The sequence below is a fragment of the Nannospalax galili genome, unplaced genomic scaffold, assembly GCF_000622305.1.
Source record: "Nannospalax galili isolate Female #2095 unplaced genomic scaffold, S.galili_v1.0 scaffold32, whole genome shotgun sequence".
NCBI lineage: Eukaryota > Metazoa > Chordata > Mammalia > Rodentia > Spalacidae > Nannospalax > Nannospalax galili.
In genome coordinates, this window is record NW_008335297.1 from 6319272 (window position 1) to 6326098 (window position 6827).

The 6827-nt window shown below is 42.3% G+C and overlaps 1 pseudogene; it reads right to left on the reverse strand.

The window, feature by feature from the left end:
- LOC103731617 overlaps positions 1–1331 on the reverse strand; it is a 164115-nt pseudogene extending 162784 nt beyond the window's left edge.
- Between the last annotated feature and the right edge of the window lie 5496 nt (positions 1332–6827).

Consider the following 6827-nt stretch of genomic DNA (forward strand, 5'->3'; position numbering starts at 1 on the left):
AGATAGATAGATAGATAGATAGATAGATAGATAGATAGACAGATAGATGAGACAGAGAGTGAGAGAGAAAGACTAATGTCCTTTTGATTCTGAAATAATCCTAGACTCACAGGAATTCACAAAGCAGTACCAAGAGTTCAAGAGTTCTAGGAACTATTCACCCAGCTCCCCTGCAACAGTGACATCTTATTTCTTGTATAATCAAGACATTGACACTGGCACAGTTAACCATTAACTAGACCGCATGTATTAGTTACTTTTCTCTTGCTGTGATAAAACACCAAGATCAAAAATGACTTATGGAAGAGTTTGACTTATGGTTCCAGAGGGTGAAAGCATGGCAGCAAGCAGCGGGCACAGCAGCAGCAGCAGGAAGCTGAGAATTCACAGTTTCAATCACAAACATCAAGCAGAAAGCAAACCGGAAGTGGAGTGAGGCTATGAACTCTCAAAGCTCACCTGTATGGACATTCTTCCTCTAGCAATGGCACACATCCTAAAGATTCCAGGACCTTCCCAAACAATACGGGGGGCCAAATGTTCTAATACTTCAGTCTATGGGAGCCACTTATCACTCAAACTACTACATCATGGAACTTGAGCTTACCTCTGGCTGCTCCAGAGAGAAGAGATTAGAAATGGGTTGATCTGATGTACAAGTTGAGTGCTTCACAAACTACACTTTTCCAAACAAGAAGAATGATGAAGAAACATGGGCAGATCTGAATTTTATACATAGTTCATTTCCTATTATATTCCAGTATCTGGCCTCCTTATGAGCTTCGTGGGACAATAAACATGAAATTGAGAGGCATGTATAAATGCCTAACATTGTGTAGACATTCTGGCACATTAACTTTCATAGACACTAATCTTCTGCAGTGCCTCCATTGTGATCTTGAATCCAGATGAAGGTTGATGAGTTGAGCATTCTTGGGGCCTTTGTTCTGACCACCTGACTATACTGAATGTATTAGAATAGGGAATTAAGAATTAAGAACTGTATTGAATGTAATAGAATTAAGAAACTAAGAATCAAAAAAGAACTCTAGCAAAAGTATGTAAACATATCCAAAGTATGTACATTAAAGATAAGAGCATCACTTAGTAGCCCTAGAATGTAACCTAGCAACCTGAGTGTAACTGTGTGATTAGCCAAATGATGTAAGAAACTGATAAACATATGTTCTCCAAGTTATGCATAAGGACTGTAAAAACCCAGAGGAAAATCAGTTCGTGGGCGCACATATGAGCTGAACTCTCGTCAGCTGTGCGGCCCCATCTTCTGACTGATGCTGTCTCTGGACCGTGGGAAAAAAGAGGAACTTCATGTCGCGAACATCCAGACATCCGGACCTGACTCGACCCTCGACCGCAAGACAACCAAGCCAAGCTGAGACTACTGTCACCACATCCTACTGAGACAACGTCACTCGGGCATTGGCCCTAGGACTGGTACTCTTATCTGCCGTTGTGTTATGTGTGAAATTTGTTTATGACTCCCCACATAAATGCATTGAAAGACATTGGCTCTAGAAATATTTACCCTCCCTCACATAACGAGGTGATGCTCAACTAAGCCTTAATAACTCCACTCGGGACACTGACCTTTTCTTTTGGCAGCTCTCACTCTGCTTCTCTTCTCCTCTTAACATCTTTCCTCCTGTAGTGTAAACACGAAGCATGTTATTCTCATCATGTCTCCGTTTCCTCATCTGTAAAATGGACTTATTATAAAAACAGTTTCTCTCTTAGTGGATTGTCCGGGACATTCAGTGAAGGGGTGCATAAAGTGCACAGAGAAATGCTGAGCCCATAGTAAATGTTCAACAAACAGTCCTTTGGTTGTTGTTCCTACTCCACTGAGGTGCCGGCTATTACAGGGATTATGAGTTCTGAGAACAGAGGAAAATCAATCCATTCTCCTTGTCTGGGTCCCCCAGGAAGGCTGATCCACTTTTGGAAAATAGAACCCAATTCTTATTAACAATAAAATATGAAAAATTTAAGTTCCCAGATAACTATGATGATTAGCCAAGTGATTTGAGAACAACTCAAAAATACATATAGGGCACCCTATTGAACTAATGTTAGCTGCCTTACGATTTAACCAAACAGCCTAAGGGTACATTAGAGCACAAATACAGTGGACAGAGGACAAACTCTTGAGTCAGACAGCCTGAACCCAAACACTGCTGTGACTACCCTGGTGGTTCAGGGAAGGTATCTTGGCTTCTTTGAATGGCATTTGCATTACTTTAACATGTGGATCATATTTGTGTCTACTTTATAAGGTTGTTTATAGCTCAAATGAATTCATTTATGTGAAATTCACAGAACAACATCCCAAACTGGCACTGTAGTAGCTGCAGTAATTTTTTCCATGAAATGTGTTAGGAGATGCAAGAATTAGACTCAAGATCTAGTAAATCACAACAGCCTAAGATTACCTTTTCATTGGCCCATAATTTAAGGAGCTATATACAACCACTGAGAATCTGTGAGAAGCCACAGAATCATAAATTTTCCCCCAAACAAGTCACATAAAGTCCTACAGAATCTTTGGAAGAACACACAAGCTGTTAAGATTCTGAAACTAGATTAAGAGCATCACAGTAAATGCTGAACATAACAGGGTTGGGATAGAAATGTGGTTTGTTTTTCATTAGAGTTGCAACAGGAATTAATCAGCTTGACACAGAGCCACAGTGCTTTTCTTTACCACATCACAGTGGCTTAGCACAGCTCAGAAAAGTGAGATGATAAGACCAAATGTCTCCTCCTCCTTTCCTCCTTTCCCTCCTCTCTCTCTCTATCTCTCTCTCTATCTCTCTCTCTCTCTCCTCCACTTCAGATCAAAGTCTAATGAATGAACTCAAATAGGCTTATAGACTTCCATTTCAGAGTTGGCAAAAACCCACTTGAACAAACACTGAAAATATTAGCATTATGATCAAGTTCTGGAGAGCAAACAGACCTACTGAGGTGCATCACAAGGACAGGAGAAGTTGGCCCTTTAGTCTAGCACACCTGAATTGTCTTCCCTAGTCTTAAGCTAACTTTGAAGGCAATGGTTGAAATCCTAAAAACCTGGATAAAAATCCTGGCACAGCCTTCCAGTTCTAGGACCTTGAACCACCCAAGACCTGGAATTTGTACCATGAGCTTACTTGGGAGTACTAAAATGAGGTGACCGGGGTCCACAGCTTCTGAGTGCAGTGTCACACCTGTGGGTGCCAAATTCCTCATATTTGTTGAAGATGGTTTCCTTGTGATGACTGGTTTTATTCCATATGTGTCTTCCTCCTCAAATTGAATCTGTACTGCTGGATTCCATAAACACCCTCAGCTTCCTCTTGGGGATGTTCTATCTCTGATCAGAGGACTATGCTGCCTGGCTATGAACCAGGATCCATCCTTGGGGCTCTAGCTCCCTCCAGATAACTTAACTCCTATTTCAAGTCAGCCACATGGCCATATCGGCTCTGTGAAGTCAGAATGGCTCAGTTAGAAACTCTTCCCCCTGTGAGATAACCATTGCCCTCCCTTTCCAATTCACACACTACTAAAAGGACAAGCACTCAAATTCTTACTTAAGATTCATTGATCGGATACCTTTACAGCAGTGTCATACAGGGTGATGAGGCTATGGACCATAGGTATGGGGGTTATTGTTTTTCTGTAATTGCTGTAATAAATTACCATGAACAAAACGGCTGAAAACAATAGAATTATAAGGGCTGGAGAGATGGCTCAGCAGTTAAGAGCACTGCCTGTTCTTGCAGAAGACTCAGGTTCAAATCCCAGCACTCACATGGCAGGATAACAATTATCTGTAACTCCAGTTCCAGGGGATCTGACAACCTCTTCTGTCCTCCGCAGGCCTTACTTGACACAGATACACTTACATACATGCAGGAAATACACTCACACACATAAAATAAAAATAATAAATAAAATACTTAAAAAACAATAGAATTATGTCTTTACACCTTAGGTGACCATAAGTTCAAAATCATCTCTTTGGGCTAAGCAGGACCACGCCCCTTCCAGAAGAGGATCTTTCCCTACCTCTTCCTGGCCTTGAGGCTATTGGTGCCCCTCAGCCTGTGACTGTATCCCTAAAGCTCAAAGTCAGTGTCTTCAGAGTCCTGTCTGCCTGGGTGGTCCCATTGTCTCCTGCTCTCCCCTGTGAATAGGTTTTCTTCTTTTGCCTCTCCTAGACAATGGTATTTGCTGTGTGACACTATTCCTGAGGAGCTGTGAACAAATATCTACTCACCACCCAATAGGTAACTGATGAGAAAACAAAGTAAGGATACCACCAAAGTCCAACAAACCAATGAGTTTTATTGGGGTTACTTTCAAGAACAGGAGTAAAGAGTTACTTACAGGAGCAGAAATGACTCAAAGACAGCTGCATTGCTAAAGCCCACCCAGCAGGCTGGAGAATGTCCTTTCCAGGCAGCTTGGCTGATCTCCCTTGTCTAGCTCAACTAGTCTGAGAGTGTCAGCAGTCATTAGGGCCTATATAAGCTTAAGGAGGGAGGGGTCTAGTGAACCTGATCTGTTAGGGTCCGTGACTTGGTGGGTCTCTTCAGGAGAACAAATGCACGAGTATGGAGATGCAAAAATAAAGCATAGTTTTATTAAACCAGCTAGCTGGGGCCGACCATCCTTCCAAGACACGCAGGTCTGGTTAGAGCAATCGACCCCAAGGCAATTTCAGGTAAAGATTATATAGCCTCCCAAAACCGTTACACAAAAGCCCGCATTTATACAACCAATAGTTTCAAAGCAAGCATTTCACAAACCAATAACTTCAAAACAAGAAAAATGTTACAACTCCCTTCAGGTGTCTCAATCAGGGAGGGGTGGGTGGTATGTGCCTGGCACGACACCTGGCACTACCCTTCCCTGTTATCTTGTGTAAGCAGACATGCCTACGTGACACGACACAGATCAGACAGGTCAGGCTCCAGGGGCTGCAGCACTTGCCCCTATCTCCGGATGCCTGTGTCTCCAGTTGAGTTAATTGGTTACAAGCAGTAAATTCAAACAAGTAAATTCAAGCAGTAAATTCAGACAAGCAGTAAATTCAAGCAGTAAATTCCTCTTTCCCTAACAGATCAATTTCAGGGACTTCCTGAACTTATTGAGTTGTTTGCTTCTTAAACTTAAGGAGTTTCTGCTTCACCTTCCCTCAAAACAGCCTGTTGTTACCTTCCTTTAGACATCCCACTGTTTACCCAGCTTTGCTCCAAGATGGAAGGTTTTATCTGGGAGGAACTGGTACATAACAACATTTGTCACTGTGTTAAGAGTCCAGGTGAATAACTCAGGAATTATCCCAAGATTCTTAATTTAATGATATCTACAAAGACCTTTTTTACAAATAAGATCACACTTATAGGTCCCATGCATCACAACCTGGCATCCTTGGGGGCTATTATTCAATCAACTTCAATAGACAACAAGAGGCAACCATAGAGGTTGGAAGACATGTTTGTTAAATGCCTACTATGGGCTCCAACACTCCCTCAAGAAAAGCTTTATTTGCTAAACATCATCATTCCCATTGTATCAATGATATAAGCCATTGAAAGGAAAAGGCAACAAATCATATTGTGAATACAAGCATCTTTTCATCTTAGATGAAATGGAAATGAAATAACTTTGACCCACAGCACAAGCCCCATTACCAGCATCTTCATCTGCAATGTGTTCTTGCCTTTCCAAACTCAGCTCAGTATCCAGGGGGCCTTCATCTGCATCACAGGGCAGGTCATGATCCTATTCAGAGCCTTGGTTTGTTCTTGGCTTTCTAGTGTTGCTTTCTGTCTGTCTCAAAAGAACATGGTTCTTCCAAAGTCAAAGACCACACATTCTTGTAGGGGGTATGGGGATAGATGTGACTGTGGGTACACATGTATGTTGGAGTACATTACTCTGTTCTGCTCTTGTCCTTGTGTCTTCTGAAATGTGAAGGCCCAGAAAAGCCATCACTATGACAGGGGGCACCTGATTTGGTGGGGGGATGGGAGGGTACTGTGATGGGAACCCAGCAAAGACCATAGAACCTAAGAACAAGTTTTTCTAGTAAAGGAACAGATACAAAGTACAGACGCTGTGTGTTCAGGAAAGTTACTATGGTCAGGGATGTGGCTCAGGAGATTTGGGGAAGGCAACTAAGTAGGGCCAATATTGGTGAGAATGAATGAGACTTTGGAGGCTGTTAGTGACTAAATCTGAATATCAGTTAGCCAGGTGCCTTTGGGATAGGGGAAGTCTAGTGAAGAGGATGAAGACACCTGATTCTGCTACATTGGACCACTGCTCTGGGACAGAGCCTGGAGACCTCACCAGACTATTTTGGGATGGCACCCAGCGGTTTTCAGAACTTTTCATGCATCATTTGAACTAGACTTCGTTGCAAGTCTAAGATGTAGGCAGGGAGTCCTGTTTTGCAAAGAAGCAACGGATGCTCAGAAAATGAGTGATCCCAGTTACCAAGTGGCCTGCTTTGAATAGACAGCAGAATGTGGAATTTTCCTTTATATTTTATCAAGCGAAGGAGCATCTCTGAAACCACAAGGCAGTTTTCAAAGTGTTGGCATATGCACCTTCTCTTCTTGCTCTGTGTTCCTATGAGGTGGATTAGGGGAGGTTTCTCTGCTGAACACTGAGGAAACAGAGGCACAGATGGGGTACATGAATTGCCTAAAATCAGACAGCAAGTGGCATAATTAAAGGCATGTGGCTGGGGACATGGCAACACTAATAACATAATTAGTAGCTACTACATATTAACAACAATATAATAAACC